Consider the following 16574-nt stretch of genomic DNA (forward strand, 5'->3'; position numbering starts at 1 on the left):
TCCTTGCATATCAAAATTTAAATCCTTTATACATAAAAGTTTTAAAAATCTGTAAAAAAAAAATATGAAATTATGTTATTTTCACTTTAGGAATAGATATCTATTACATACTTAATATTTTACACCACTAAAGATGCATATGGTATATCTGGTGTGGTGTATTTTTACACATTTTTACATATTACACTTTTACAACAACATCAATCAATCAAATATCGATTTTATTAGATTGTATTAATGATTATTAGTTTTATATTTTTTTAATTGCAATTAACTTCATCCTCTCTTTTCCCCTACATATTTTATGAATAATTGTCGCTGCTGAAAAGTAAAGCACATTATGTTTCAATAATTTTTACTGTTGAATACAAAGATGTGTAGGATATAAAATGCATGCTGAAAAGCATACCTTCAAAAATAAACGAAAACTGATCGAAAATAAAAATTGTTAAGTAAATTTACTATTTTCCTTGTTAAGTAATAGAAAACCATGCCACTGAATACAATTAATATAATTATATCATCTGATTTTCCTTGTTGATATCTTCAGCTCAATCAAACCTAATTGTTAGACGTGTCCTGTGATTTTTGTTTTGTAACAGTTGAATAGATGTACGAGTTCTTCCTGGTAAGTTGATCACTCGATAGCTGGGGCAGCTTCTTTATGGAAACATTAGAAGTGTCTTCATAATTGTGCTTAATCATTGACGACAAGTCTACTTTCTCATATCGAAATTTGTCTGAACCAGGCGTGGTTTCACCCTTCTTAACGTCTGATTTCAGATTTATTTTTTGGCTATTTTTTGGAGGGTAAGAGTTGGGTGGTGGTGACTTCAGGCCTCGATTTGGGGTCTTGAATTTTGGAATACAAGTACATTCTGCCTTGTTCTTCTGTCTCTTTGTTCTCAGTATCTAAAGAAACACTAAGTTCACTAGGTGGTTGAATGTTGGGTACAGCATATGTGACTGATATGTCGATATGGTCATTTTTATCACTCAAATCATTTTTTGAACTGCAATCATGAAATCCGTTTCTACGAGATTTGTCCTTTTCAGACTGGAGCTGCTTTGCTTTATTGTGTGTTTTTGCATCAGATTTATCAAGCAGACATCTATAATGAACACATGAGACCTTAGAAAGCTTATTTAAATAAAAAATTGCTTTATTTTATTGATAGTTTGGGAATTAAAGAGGCTGGTGGGTTGTGGCCATTTTTAGACTATATTGATCTCCTTTAGAAGAAGAGCTCCATATGAAGACATAGAAAATAATCAAATTTTAAAACTGAAATTTTTGAAATTTTTCTTTGCCAAATAATAGTTGACAGCTTAATATATCATATGAAAAAATAAGTTAAATCTGGTGGTTAATTTGTCGTTAATTTGTTGACCCACAGCCTCCTTAATATTGCAGCTGTTGCAGAAAAACATAACGCAGATAATTTTTTCTGCAATAGCTTCGATCTTATTACAATACTAACAAATAAAGAAACACGATATGTTTGTATTGTATATCTCAAATAAGTTAAATATAGGAAGGTTCATTATTGTACAACTGAGTAGTATGCCATTGTACATTTCACTGGTGGACTAGCCGAAAGAAATACATACAGGTAGTATACTTAGCAGCATATTTATTGACTACTAAACGACTATGATTTTCTTAAGGAACAAAGAAAAAGAAACAGTTACTTTAAATTTCTAAATGAGTAAAATGAGTGTTTTGGTATTACACAGCAAATAAACTACACTGACCCTCTCTTTCGACACAAGAAAATGGCGACTACAGCAGCAGCGATAATAAGGAACAAAACTGCAACCGGAACAGTGATGTACACAATGGTGTAGTCATCTGAAAGCCAAATTTTCTAAAGTTAAATCGTTGTATGGACGACAAAAGTCTTTGTTAACTATAAGAGTTTATAAATTCAAGGAAAATAAATAAAAGGAATACAAGAATTTTTTTTCTGAACCTCATTAATATATATTTACATGCTATCTATTATATTTTTCTTGTTACAATGCCATTCTCATTATAATGTACAGAGATTGCTTGGTAACAAAACTTTTGTGACATGGCTTTAATTCATTTTATATTAATTAAGCAAGTTAATCAGAGTACTTTTATCTGTCACAAAGCATTATTTAGTAAGGATTTTTTTTCTTAAAATGAACTACATGAATTATCAATAAATATAAAATATATAAATTATATTGATAATATCAATATTACAAATAAGATTTTACTCATAAATGGAAATATACATGATGCAAGACTGTTAATATTTATATATATTTTATATAGGATTGTTGTCTTTAACGTTAACGAAAAGGATCCCTTCCTGCTCAAGGCCCTGAGTGCTGAGTATAGGACAACATTTGTAGCTCTCCACCTGCAAGTGTTGGCGTCTCCATATGAGTGAAAAATACTCGAGAGGGACGTTAAACAACATACAATCAATCAACAAGAAAACATTGATGTAACCATCAATTGTCGCCCGGGAAATATATAAAGTAAACAATGAAAATGAGTCTTGATCATCAAACCGCTTCGATATGTGTGAAAAGGCATGCGTCTACTAGTAATTGATGAAGACGATAGTCGCGAATATTTTGAAAACTTGTAGTCGGATAAAAATCAATCAAAAATGATACCATTTTAAACATGATCAATTCCTCGAGTAAATGTTGGCTGCATGTAATATAAATTGAAGTTAGGCACACGCATCGCCTATATTTAAAAATGTATTAAAGTTCAATTTTAGGCTATAAAACACGAACTGTGCAGAATACGTTTTTATCCGAGAAGTAAAATTCGATGTTCTAAAAAAAGGGACCTGTCGTTTTTTCGATAGTAAATGATAAACAACTTTATTTATTAAATATGAAAAACATATATATTTTTAAAGATTCACTTTTTGGAAGTAAATATATTATGTATCTCGTAATTTATAAACGGAAAGAATATTCTGATTAACAATATTTTCAATGTTTAGAAAACCTTTAATTCTAAATAACTACTCCCACCCCAATTCCCATACACTAACAGTTAAATTTTTATACCTGTCTGCCTCCTTATAATAAAAACACCAGAAACACCCTTTTAAGATTAGAATAGGTCATTTATTACAATATATAATAAATGACAGTAAGAAAACACAATCAAAATTCAAACATAAGTAAGGGTTATATACATATGAAAAATACAAGTAAAGTATGAATAACAAATTGCCAAATCACAAAATTTGCACCTGAGACAATAGGTGTGTCATCCGACATATTATGACTAGTAAAAAATTATGGCATATTTGGCATATAAAATGTAAACAAAAACTTTGTACAACTTGGAAAAAATCTGAAAAGGGGGCGTTAAAAGCCCAACATATAGGAAAGAGTAAATCAAAATAACAATTATATACTGCCATAAGGTACAAAGGAGGTGGGGAGGGTGGTGGTAGACTCAAAGTTGCCTCTGTTTACAAAATATAAATTTAGACAGCGCATGCGCATTTGGTAGTTATGTAAATCGGGTTGCTATTAATATCACCCGGAGTCCCCGCTATGCGCATAATGAAAGTAAACAGAAGGCAACATATATAAATGATTTATTTACATAAATCATTTTTATACCTGTCTGCCTCCTTATAATAAAAACACCAGAAACACCCTTTTAAGATTAGAATAGGTCATTTATTACAATATATAATAAATGACAGTAAGAAAACACAATCAAAATTCAAACATAAGTAAGGGTTATATACATATGAAAAATACAAGTAAAGTATGAATAACAAATTGCCAAATCACAAAATTTGCACCTGAGACAATAGGTGTGTCATCCGACATATTATGACTAGTAAAAAATTATGGCATATTTGGCATATAAAATGTAAACAAAAACTTTGTACAACTTGGAAAAAATCTGAAAAGGGGGCGTTAAAAGCCCATGTTAACAAGCCAGGCAATATTTGTAGAAATGCATACACAGATGTACAGATATTGACTTGCTTGTTAACGCCCCCATCATCACAACCAACAACAAAAGAAACAGTCCATTACAAAATAGTGAAATAGTAATATGTACATTGTTCACTAACAAGATTATGCTTACAAGCACAGCATAAGCTACTAGCCCCTGACTAATAGCAATGTTTTAAACCATGTTTTGCTAGCTATCAGCCCCTGACTGAAGCAAGTGTCTTTGAATTACATTTCAATGGCTATTAGCCCCTGACTAATAGCAAGAGTCCGGAGATGGGGTAAAATTAGTTTGCTGCTATCAGCCCCTGACTGATGGCAAGTTTCCCTAACATATTGGCTGTCAGCCCCTGACTGATAGCCTTCGAAGTCCATGATTGAGTCAGGTAACTAATTCAGAGTTCTAAGGTAGGAATACGGATATACTTTTTAAAAGCGTTTGATTTCCATCTGCCCATATGTTGAATTTGAAGTTCAGAAAAACCTCGAGCAGCTGCAGTGGTAGCGGCTCCAATGCGAAAACTGTGAGTTTGGTAGTGGTGAAGGTTAAGGTTGCAGAATGATAGAGCTGAGCGAAGTTGTTGAGTGAAAAATTGTCTCGATACTGGAGCACCATCCATAAAGGAAAATAGGGGCTGGGATGGTGTGTCATGTTTCCTAATATTGAGATACTGTGTAAGAGATTGGTGTGGGCAAAGGTTAGAATTCGTTTTGTTTGCATGAAGTCGTATTACTGAGGTAGCAGATCTTGAATGTTTGAAGTGGGGAATGCTTATTTCTATGTACTGGCCATGTTGTGTGTCTGATTTTAGTGCCACATTTTGAAATAAAATGTAGTGTTGAGTTGCACCAGAGGTTTTAGTTATTTCCCCTATACGTAAAAATGCACAGAACGCTACCAGGAACATAGCTCTCAACAGTAATTTGATGAAAAATGATGATGTCGTATGTTCCAAAGCCTGGAGAAGAGATTTTAAAATACTAGGTGTTATTGGGAGCCTAGAATCTAATGATGGTTTAATCTTTTGAAAACCTTGTAGCATTTTTTTAACAATAAAATGTTCTGTGATATCTGTAAATTCCCCTAGCTGAAATGTGAAACTTAGCGCAGACACTAAGGTACGTACTGATGAAGCCGCTGATCCCTTTAGGTAACAGTGAGCTACAAAGGCTGTAAGATGTTGTAGGGATGGGGGGAGAGGGTGTTCTGTAGGGAAGGACTGTTCTACAAAGTGTTTATATGACTGAAAAATGGACTTGTAAGCTGAGGTTGTGGATTTGCTGAGTGAACTGCGAAGTAATAGATCACCTGCTTGACTTAAATCCTGATTAAGGAAAGAGGGACTGGTGTCTGTTCTTTGTCCATATGGGGAAACTTGGTTCTGAATTCTGAGACCTGTAACCGAGAAAGCATATCAGCAGCTATATTAGCGACCCCTTGAATGTGTTTAGCAGAGAAATGTATATTATAAGTAAGGGACAGAATCATCAGACGTCGCATTAGCTGCATCAGATTAGGATCTTTTGATGAATTTTTGTTAATGATTTGAACAACTGCTAAATTATCCGAATGGAGGACCACAGTAGAATTTTTTAATGTAAAGCCCCACATTTCCAAAGCAACAACAATGGGTAAAAACTCTCGTACAGAAATGTGATACTGTAACCAATCAGGTGTAAAATTATGAGAGAACCATTTCTTACCAAATGTACCCCCAAAACCTAAATTACTAGCATCTGTGAAAAGGTGTAGGGAAGATGATGAGTGTGTAATGCCAGATGGAAAGAATGCTTTTCCATTAAAATGTTCTAAAAACACAGCCCAAGCTTTTAGATCTGCCCTAGCTTCTAAATTAAGTTTTCGGTGGTGGTAGGGTTGTTTAAGGCCAATAGTGAGATTGATCAGCCTTCTTAAGAATGTGCGCCCAGGGGGTACAACATTGCATGCAAAGTTCAACATTCCAATTAAAGATTGGAGCTCGCGAAGTGTAGCAGACTTTTTGTTTTGAAATTTCTTAATCTCTGATTTAAGTTGATCTAACTTATCCTGCGGTAATCTGACTTGGAAGCACAACGTGTCAAACTCAAGACCCAAAAATGTTAGTGTGGTAGTTGGGTAAACTGTTTTTTCATTTTTAATTGGAAGTCCTATGTCTCTCGCTAAAACATGGAAAGCCAAGAGTGCACTGTAACACTCTGGCGATTGGGGTGGTCCTACAAAGAGGAAATCATCTAATATATGGACACAGTGGGAAACTGAAAACTTGGATTGCAAAATCCATTGAAGTGCTGTGCTAAATTTTTCGAACAAATTACATGCATAGCTAAGCCCAAAGGGTAAAGTCTTATCATAATAATAATAGTTTTCAACCATAAAGCCCAGAAGTTCGAAGTCATCAGGGTGTATAGGAACCTGCTTATATGCATTTTCAATATCAGTCTTAGCTAAAAGAGCACCTTTTCCTATTTGTTTTATGACCTCTATAGCTGTTTGGACTGATTGGTACTGCACAGTACAAAATTCTTGTGGGATATGGTGGTTAATGGACCCTCCCTCTGGAAAAGAAAGGTGATGTATTAATCGGTATTCCCCTGGTGATTTTTTAGGGACTAGGCCCAGTGGTGAGATTTGAATGTTAGGAAAAGGGGGTTCGGTAAATGGGCCTGCTATGCGAAAATTTTGCAGTTCTTGTTGAATTCTTTGTTTGAGGATAGATTCTTTTCCTTTAATAGAAGGCAAATTTGGAGAGAGGCGAAATTGTCTAGGCCCTTGATATGGGATTCTAAACCCGAATTTAAAGCCCTCAATTAAGAAGTTTGCCAAAGTATGATTGTATCCTTCTAAGTAGTCCGCCAGAATAGTGTGATTTATAGGAGTAATTATTTTACTTTGAAATTGAAGTGGATGGCTTGGAGGAACTTGCGCTGTTGTCCCTGGAAACAGGTTTTGGTTTACTTTGTTTGAATTTGGGGCAGAGTTTGCGCCAATGTTTACCTGCACAGATTTGACATATGTGTGGGTGGGGGCATGCGTTACCTTTGGGGCATGTGCCATGATTGTTGTATGCATAACAGTATCTGTGTTTGAGGGGGGCAGGAAAGGGCTGTTGTTGCTTTTTGGATTTTAATTTAAAATCCAATCCCAAAACCAGAGCTTCTTGATACAGCTCTGCATTTTTTTGTTGCCAGGGACATGTAGTAGGATCCTTCTGTCTCCAGCGCCGAAACTTTTCGTCGTACTGGAGAGCAGCCTGATCCCCACATGACTCAGCAATTTTTTGGACTGTCTGAGCATAAACCATTAGATTGCCAATTTCCTGAGGGCATTTTTCCGCCATTATAGCCACAAAAATCTGGTACGCTTCAGTCCATTTTGCAATTGTTTTGATGGGATCTTTTTCGTTTGATTTAAGAAAAATCAGTTGCCCATCTTGATCTACTGAAGTATACTTGTTTGTGGTGGGCGAGCTCGAATCAGAGGCCAACAACGTAGAGAATTTGATATACTCTCCAGCATGAATTTTTGATCGGGTTTTATCATCCACACCCAGGGTAAGAATTGTTGCTGATGTTTGTTTGGGCTTTGGGGTTTCATTTGTGTCTACAGATGATGAGATACCTGTTATCTCTTGGAGGAGAGATTGTCCGGGCTGCTGTTCGCTTCTATCAGTGGTGGTCTCCTTTGCTGGTGTGGACGTGGTGGCTGAGGTAGTGGCTTCTGAGCTCGTAGTTTGTGCCGGCACTGATGTGTGTTGTGTGATAATGTCACGGCAGGTTTTCTCAATTGAGGGAATTAACGCTGTCATACATGCCCTCACCATTCCTTCAACGTCTGGAGATGGCAGTGCTGGTTCTGGGCTTGTCACCGTTGTAATGGTCGCTGGTCTGTCAGTTTTGTTCGCCCTCTTCCTTTTTGGTCTGGAAGCCATGCTAAATAGGGGGAAAAATTAGGAAATGAGAATGCATAACATAAACTAATGCTGTATTGGTTGGGGAAATGCTTAGAGCTAATAATTATATGCTTTGAGCTAATGAGGTCCCCAACCTTATAATTTTTACCAACAGAGTTGGTGAAACATGCTTTGAGCTAATAAAGCTCCAAGCTAAAAGCTTGGGCTAGTAGTATAATGCTTTAAGCTAGTAAAATATGCTTTGAGCTTGTGTAATATGCTTTGAGCTTGTGTAATATGCTTAAAGCTATAAAAAACTGTCATGACAACAAACAGATATGAAAATTATTGTGTCATAGCTGTTGGGTATATGCAGAGCATATCCATTTAACTAGCTATTACAGAGTTTGTTGCAATAGACTAAATTTTTATGCCGACTAATGGCTGAGTTAAACATTACCTTTTCAAGCCAAATATTCAAGATATGAATGCTTGGTAGACAATTGTACCTTGATGATCAAGTACTGAAAAAGAATGTCAGACAAGACAATTAGCATAAATGTATCAAAGATGAATTAGGTATTTTGTTTCATTGCATGATTATTATAGCTGTTTAGTAGTAATTAAAGATTGTAATGGTTACATCTTTTACTTCTACCTATGAAGACATAATGAACCCCTATGTCACGTGCCAGTTATTATGATACATTCATAAAAAATCAAGACAATAAATGAAAACAAAGTTAGAAGCCCCTGTCTTCTAACCTCTAAATAACAGGAATTAACAACGTGAATGGCGATGAGCGAGAAGAATTCCCCTTAATTGTCTTATCAGTTTCCGGAAGCCGTAGTAATTAAGATGGACACCGTCACAGAGAATCGGTTGTTTACTTTCAGTGAATCCTCTTAACCTCCAGAAAGTCAACTGGTGATTTTTACAATAGTCCTGTAGTAGGCTGTTTGTTTCCTCAACTCTTAACCTGTAACTGTCAGGCGGAATGGACCTAGTTCTTTGTCTAGGAAAATAGCTGAGGACAGTTACAGTTTTTAACAAGAATCGGTTCCTTAGCTGCGTTAGGAATGAAACAAGTTTTGAAACCACACACTCTGCGCTCCAGTCTGAATCTATAACATCCAAATCGTTACCTCCTAGACACACAATGAGGTGATGCGGTTTGTATTGTCTCACAGCAGAAGTTAACAAAGCCAAGTGACGATCGCAAGCTACTAATCCTCCACTAATTCCGTAATAGTTGACGGGGCTCAGGCCCGCTATGTTGTACGCTGACGCACTCGAACGATGTGGGTTGAGATGCGATTGAAGTCTCTTCACGTGGGAATCACCGATGCACAGTGTTGACATCACGAGTTTTCATAAGAGAAAAGGACTTGAAATGCGTAATTAACACATATTGTTCAAATTGCAAATATGATATTACTAACCTTGTTCACAAGGTCACAAATGTTTGTTATATACGGTTCAGGTCGCCCGGTTAACCAATTTTTGAGCAACTACACTATGATGATCGCTGGTGTCCCGCCATTATTCCCGCACATTACACAAGATGGAATTTTCCAAGTGACGCTATCAGTTTTACAGCGAAAACACAAAATAATATATCACTTTACCTATCTCGAACAGTGCACGGGTTATCGCTGTATATTCTGTCGGTGGTAGGCTTCTAAAATACAGATTATTCTCAAGTTATCTACGAAACACCTTCTCATAGACTCAAAGTTGCCTCTGTTTACAAAATATAAATTTAGACAGCGCATGCGCATTTGGTAGTTATGTAAATCGGGTTGCTATTAATATCACCCGGAGTCCCCGCTATGCGCATAATGAAAGTAAACAGAAGGCAACATATATAAATGATTTATTTACATAAATCATTTATATGTATAGAGCAGCCCGGTCCTCCGGGCTGCAATGATTACTGTCTTGTTTGATAGAAGCTGAAAAGCAATGTATCAAGTCTAAAGATCCTGAGTTCTGTTGACTTTTAAGGCAATCCCCGATAATGATATCATAGAGAATATATTGAATGTTACATGTTTTAACGAGTCCCGATCTACCTGATACGCGCATACGTTTTAACGCAGCGTCGACTCAGGAAAGTCACAGTACCCTTGACGGCCGTCACAATTGAATACAATAACTTCAAAATTAAAATGACGTTAAATTGTGCTAAAATGTTTCGCTTATCTTGCATTCTTGGTAGCTCTATAGACTGTGCATGTTGAAAGCTGACATTTCTATTATTTACATGTTTTTTTTTTATAGATTTTTTTTTAAATTAATAAACAACTTTGGAACATAATTTATTTTAAAGTATGAATTTCTTGGTACAGATTCATTCATTTTATCTTGTTATATTTCCATTTGTGAGTTAGAAAAAACAAACAAACACTGCAACCAAAAAAGTAAATTATCTTAATCTTTCTTTTTGAACATGTTGAAGTGTTTATACACACCCTTTTTCACTGTCGGGTATCCGCGCCGGTTGTGACATGTTTGGATGCAGTGAAAATGGCGGAGTCAAACAACCGCTTCTATTCATCGAAAGGTTTTAGTCTTATTAAATGGAATCTGTAGTGTGTAATTTTACAACTAAGAGACAGCCTGTTTTTAAAAGCAATTATTTATCCTGTAGTTCTGCCATAAATCCACGAATTTAATGCAAAGAAACTGCTCCGATGGTGACATGCTATAGAACAACGTAACATGTTTGGATGACAGTGTTTAAAAAACTGTGTACGGTTTGGACGAAGTTGTGATACGGTTTGGATGAGATTCGTTGATATAAAATTATACTTAATATTGTGGTATAATATGTCAATTTAACACTTTTAAAGGAAGGGGCGGGGTTTCCAGATAAATTGTTTGAAAACTTACCTGGAAACATATTTAACGAACAAATAAATGGTTACATATCAAAACTTAATAAATCATATTTCGTAAAAAAAAAAAAGGGGGGATCACAAACAAGTACTACGAAAGGATGACTTGACTGTATTGCAACCCCGCAAAAAAGAGATTAGGGTTACAGGCCTTTCAATGAACAAGTTCCACAGTAAGAGGATAATTATGATTTATATTTGGGGGAAAATGGTGTAAGTAGCCGACCCCCCCTTTTTTAGCCCTTAGTCATTATACTGTTTCCTGTTCTTTTTTCATTTCATTCTCTTATTACGTAATCAGACATGTTCGGTTTATACGTACAACGAATATATACTATTCTATTCTCTGAATATATTGATTCATGAAATAATTATTTATAATAAAATTAATCAGTATATATTATAATTATATAATACAATGCAAAATAAAAGTTTATAACGAGTACCAATCCTGACATATTGGCGTCAGAAGCAAAAGAAGGGGGGGGGGGGGCTAATTGAAAGACCAAAAAATTCGAACCTGATATATACTGCGTATATACTGCTTACCCTTCTTTGATTATTTGGCTGTTGAAAGTGGGTAGGGGATGTAAAGAACGCCCAGATGTTTAGTGCATGCCTATTTAATGATAGCAACCCCCCCCCCCCCCCCTCGGGTTCAATGCCTATGTAATATAGAGTTCTTTTCTTATTAATCTCATACTTAGAATATAATTATCTTATATTGGAATGAACATAGTGAGGGAGAATATAACATAGGCAATCAATGTGGCAAACTTATTACAAAATTAAAATCACTACAAATTGGGGTCCGGCATTACACGATCAGTCGCTCAATACAGCTGTGAGCACCTTCTATGTCCTATACTCAGCATTCAGGGTCATTGAGCAGTGAGGGATCTTTTTCGTGCCAGCACTTACTGCGACACGGGAACTCGGTTTATACGGTCTCATCCGAAGGACCGCTCTCTCCCACAGTTGGATTCGAACCTGCGACGTGAGGACCAACTCTTTCCTTCCTGACTCGAGAGCATACGCTCTAACCAGTGCGCATTGCATTCGATGCAAGAGCACCGACGAATGTTGGAAACGTGGGATAATCTGCATAACGGGCAATTTGTATAGTAGATAATACGTATGCAGTTTATTGCACAAAAACTAAGGAATTCGTACACGTAGTACTGGAGAATTTTTTTTTTTGGACAGCAAGACAAGAATGACAAGGTTCATCCAGTTTTAGCTGCAGATAGCATTATGGTTTCATATTTTAGTGTCAAACACTAAAGTATGTAGAATCATAACGCTGCGGTTTCTAATCCAGTTTGAGACAGTCGAGACTACATTGAATCTGTATACAGTGTATATTATGTCGTTTTGAGAAGGAAAGTGGGGGGGGGGGGATTTAGAGTAACTCTTTGGTAACTCACTGTTGACGGGATATACTTAACATATCTTACATTTATTTTATGCTATCAGGCACGTAGTATCATTTTTAAAGAAGAAAAGGGTGTGATCGAAAACTTTCCTTTAAATCATGTGGTGGAAAAGGGATTCAACATTTTTATATGAAATCAAGACAACTGTTACAGCAAAAACAATGTTTGAAAAAGGGAAAGGTGCATGGCTCTTTTCAACTTTCATCTATGTGCCTATGAAAAAGTTATATGAATTGATACTAATATATATGTTATCATAAACGCCATTTCCTCCATGTAAGGGCGTATTAAACAAGCAAACTTGTTCGCATAGCTCTACAGGATTCAGAAATTTGATGTTGAATTTGCATCCAAACCAGAACACTCCCATCATCCAAACCGTACTATATTTGTTACGGATACATAAAATAAAACGTTTTTTAATACATTTCTTGTATGGGACACAAATTACACTTTCAATATCTTATTTGTAAAATGATTTTTCTTTCTTTTGGCTGCTTCAGATTTTAAATATATTTGATATTATTTTAACAATCACGAATTAAAACTTGCTAAAGTGGTAAGAATGTCATGTGCATCGATAAAAAATTGCATGGACGAGTTATTTAAATGAACTCTATAAACAGAATAGAAACACATCATTTTGATTAACCAAATACCTATAAAATTTCAATAAAAAATTGAGAAAAAAATTAATATTTACAAAAATATAGACCTGGAAAAGGTACACAGTATTAAGCGTTTGTACATTTTACGCCAGTTTCACCGCATCCAAACATGTCACAACCGGCGCGGATACCCGACAGTGTTTTTAATGAGGACTTAAATATGCATGGATAAGCTTGAGTTTATATATGTAAAAATATTTTATTTTTCTATATATTACATGATATTAATAAAATTCGTAATTTTGTCGACTTTTACCCCCCTCTCCCCCTTTTTTCCATGTATTCTGGTCCCACCCTTGCCCCGGGGGTCATGATTTGAACAAACTTGAATCTACACTACCTGAGGATGATTCTACATGAGTTTCAACTTTCCTGGCCCATGGTTCTGGAGAAGAAGATTTTTAAAGATTTTTCCTAGATATATTCCTATGTAAAACTTGGGTGGGCCATTTTGGCCCCACCCTAGCCCCGGGGGTCATGATTTGAACAAACTTGAATCTACACTACCTGAGGATAATTCCACATGAGTTTCATCTTTCCTGGCCCAGTGGTTCTGGAGAAGAAGATTTTTAAAGATTTTTCATATATATTCCTATGTAAAACTTGGGTGGGCCATTTTGGCCCCACCCTAGCCCCGGGGGTCATGATTTGAACAAACTTGAGTCTACACTACCTGAAGATGATTCCACATGAGTTTCGTCTCTCCTGGCCCAGTGGTTCTTGAGGAAAAGATTTTTTTAAAATGCCATCAAATTTTTATTTATTCCAAATTATCTGCCCTTGAATGAGGGCGTGGCCCTTCATTTGAACAAACTTGAATGCCCTTTACCCATGAATGCTTTGTGGCAAGTTTGGTTGAAATTGGCCCAGCGGTTCTTGAGGAGAAGTCGAAAATGTGAAAAGTTTACAGACAGACAGACGAACGGACAGACAGACGGACAGACGGACGCCGGACAAAATGTGATCAGAAAAGCTCACTTGCGCCTTCGGCTCAGGTGAGCTAAAAATTATATAATGGGCATCAAACATGGATGCCGTCCATGCCAACTAAAATTATAACAACTAATGTACTGTTTGCCAAATTTCAACAAATAGTCACTGGTGTTGTATGATTGACTTTAAAACACATAACAGATTTGATAGACATCATTTCGAGAGTAGTACACACTGTTTAAAAGAAACGTTTGACAGTAAAAAAGCTTAGTACTCAAAGGTCACCCTATGTTTTGTAAAATGAATGAAAACGACAGCGTGTAAGAATATCTGAACAATTATTTTAAGATATCAGTACATGTAATTGTAGTTATCCACGTTTGTTTGAAATACAAACAGATAAAGACACTTGAATCGATTGCTTTATACCCTCGAAACAAAATTTACAATAAGAGGTACTTGACAAAAATAGCAAAGGTCTGAGAAGAGCACAGAATTTCAAGAGCACAAACACAGATTTATATGCAACTTTAAATATATATTAGTGGTCTTGTTTCAAATTTGTATTTGGAGCCAGCTTAATTTCTGGAAGAGTCTAGAAAGCAATTGTTTGCTAAAAATCAAAAGGTTAATGAGAGGAAGGAACCAGAATCAGGAATCTACTACATTAAATTTCTTCATGACAGCGTCCAAACCCGCAAGCTCTAAAGAGTAAAGGAGGTTTTTATTTTGGATAATCAGAAAGTTAATTTTTTTCACATTTACAATATTCGCCATATCTTTCGCCTTTGACTTATCTTATTTTCCAAAGTTGAAAAAAAAACATCTTTCAGAAGGGAGACACGAGTCCAGGAAATCATTGGATCTGCCATTTTCCAGTATACTTAGGGTCATACCCAAAAATGAGTTCTAAAAACAATCAGCAAATGGATAAAAAATTTTACGGACGTGTTTTAATTGAAAGAGAATATTAAGTTAAATCATTTAGACTAAATCGTTGAAAAGCTTCTTTCCGAGCACCGAGGACTTTATCTATTGAACAGTCCTATTTCAAAATATTGAGCTGGAGTAGACCTGCGCTCAGTGACTTTTACTCAAAAAATCGACGTAATATACCCCCTTTTCTGTAGAAATCATGGAAATCTTAAATTTTCATCATTCTCTTGACGTCATATCAAACATAAAAAGTCAAGGCTTATATCCACATATTGTAGAGTTTTTGTACGTTTTTTATTGGTTATATATTTAATATATATTATGTATCAAATATATCAAGAATAAAAAAGTTTTTAAAAAATGAGAGTGAAATATTTAGCTTTTGTGGATTATCTATTAGGTATACACTTTAAGTATAGCCTACCTTTAGTGTTGTCGTTGGGTGTGTTTATACGACTGATAATATTGTGGTGTGTTGAAGAGACAGAATTTGTCACTGATGATTGTATCGACGCTGATTCATTATCTCCTGAAACATTTGAACATCAGATCTGAATATTTCCTGAGATATTTTTTTACCACCTTCCATTGAAAATTTATACAGCTGTCAAAACAATTATATATTATTTACCTAATTACAGCAAGTAAATATAAACGAAAAAAGGATATTTTTCTAAGTGCTTAAAATGTTTAACAACATACCATACCTCGAGATCTTGTAATGAAATGAAAAGAAGCAGTTGTGCTTGTTTTAAAACAAACACCAATTTAATTTCTGAATTACAAACTATTACAATTTTAAAACTTTTCAAAATTAATAATACATGTTTTTCTTTTTTTAATAGAGAACATACAAATCAATAATTATTGTCTACAAATTTACTTATAATGATTAGAGTTTTTAGCCTATACCCCACTAGTATTTAAAAATCACTCCCCCTCCACCAATCTTGGATCTACAGTATGCCATTTTGAGTGTGACATAGGGATAAGCGATCCATTACATTACACAATTACACATCCATGCCCCCCTCCCCCCAACGTAAAACTAAAATTCACATAGCACTATTACGTAGAAATTTTAATTTTCTTCAATGTTTGATATGCATAGAGGAATGTTTTTACGTCGAAATTCAATTTTTAATAGCTCAAAACATATGTTTATACAAACGTGTAGACACAATTAAGTCACCTCTACCGACGAGTTTAGTTTTGCTTAGGTAGTCAAATCTAAGCACGGTTAGAACTAGTATTTACTAATTATAAATACGAGTGTACTAGTATCGAAATATTGTCAAGAGTTTTATTACGTTTTCTGTTGATAATGTATTTCAATAGTATCAAAATAAATCTAAACAATCGTCTAACAATAGTGAAAAAAATTTAACTTTTGTGAATTATTTATTAGTTATATACTTTAATGATAACCTACCTTTAGTGTTGTCCTTGGATGTGCGTGTAAGACTTATATCCGAGTGTGGTAAAGAGAAAGAATTTGTCACTGATGATGGTACCGACACTGATTTATTATCTCCTAAACAGCGGATCTGAATTTTTCCTGAAAAATTACTTTAACATCCTTCAGTTGAAAAACTATGCAGCTTCAAGACAATAATATATTTTACCTGTTAACAACAAGCAAATATAAATGTGAAAGGAATATCTTAATAAGTGCTTTAAATATAAAACGACATAACGCACCTCGAGATCTTGTAATGAAACGAAAAGAAGCCGTTGTTGAATCTGATTTGTTAACCAGGGTGAGGTGGACAGGTGTACTGTCATTCAGTGAGATATACATATTTAGGTAATCGCATTTTACAATTTTGGTA

General features: G+C 35.2%; 1 long non-coding RNA gene across 1 annotated transcript; it reads right to left on the reverse strand.

Moving 5' to 3' along the window:
• Positions 1–1762: 1762 nt before the first annotated feature.
• Positions 1763–16290, reverse strand: LOC134275254 (uncharacterized). Its single transcript, XR_009993783.1, has 3 exons — positions 16175–16290; positions 15167–15271; positions 1763–1852 (listed from the first exon to the last, which is right to left on the reverse strand). It is a non-coding gene; the product is annotated as an uncharacterized LOC134275254 (long non-coding RNA).
• Positions 16291–16574: the final 284 nt, after the last annotated feature.

Source organism: Saccostrea cucullata, unplaced genomic scaffold (assembly GCF_032062105.1).
Source record: "Saccostrea cucullata isolate Sc308-1 unplaced genomic scaffold, CSIRO_AGI_Scuc_v1 ctg2667, whole genome shotgun sequence".
In the NCBI taxonomy this organism is placed as follows: Eukaryota; Metazoa; Mollusca; class Bivalvia; order Ostreida; family Ostreidae; genus Saccostrea; species Saccostrea cuccullata.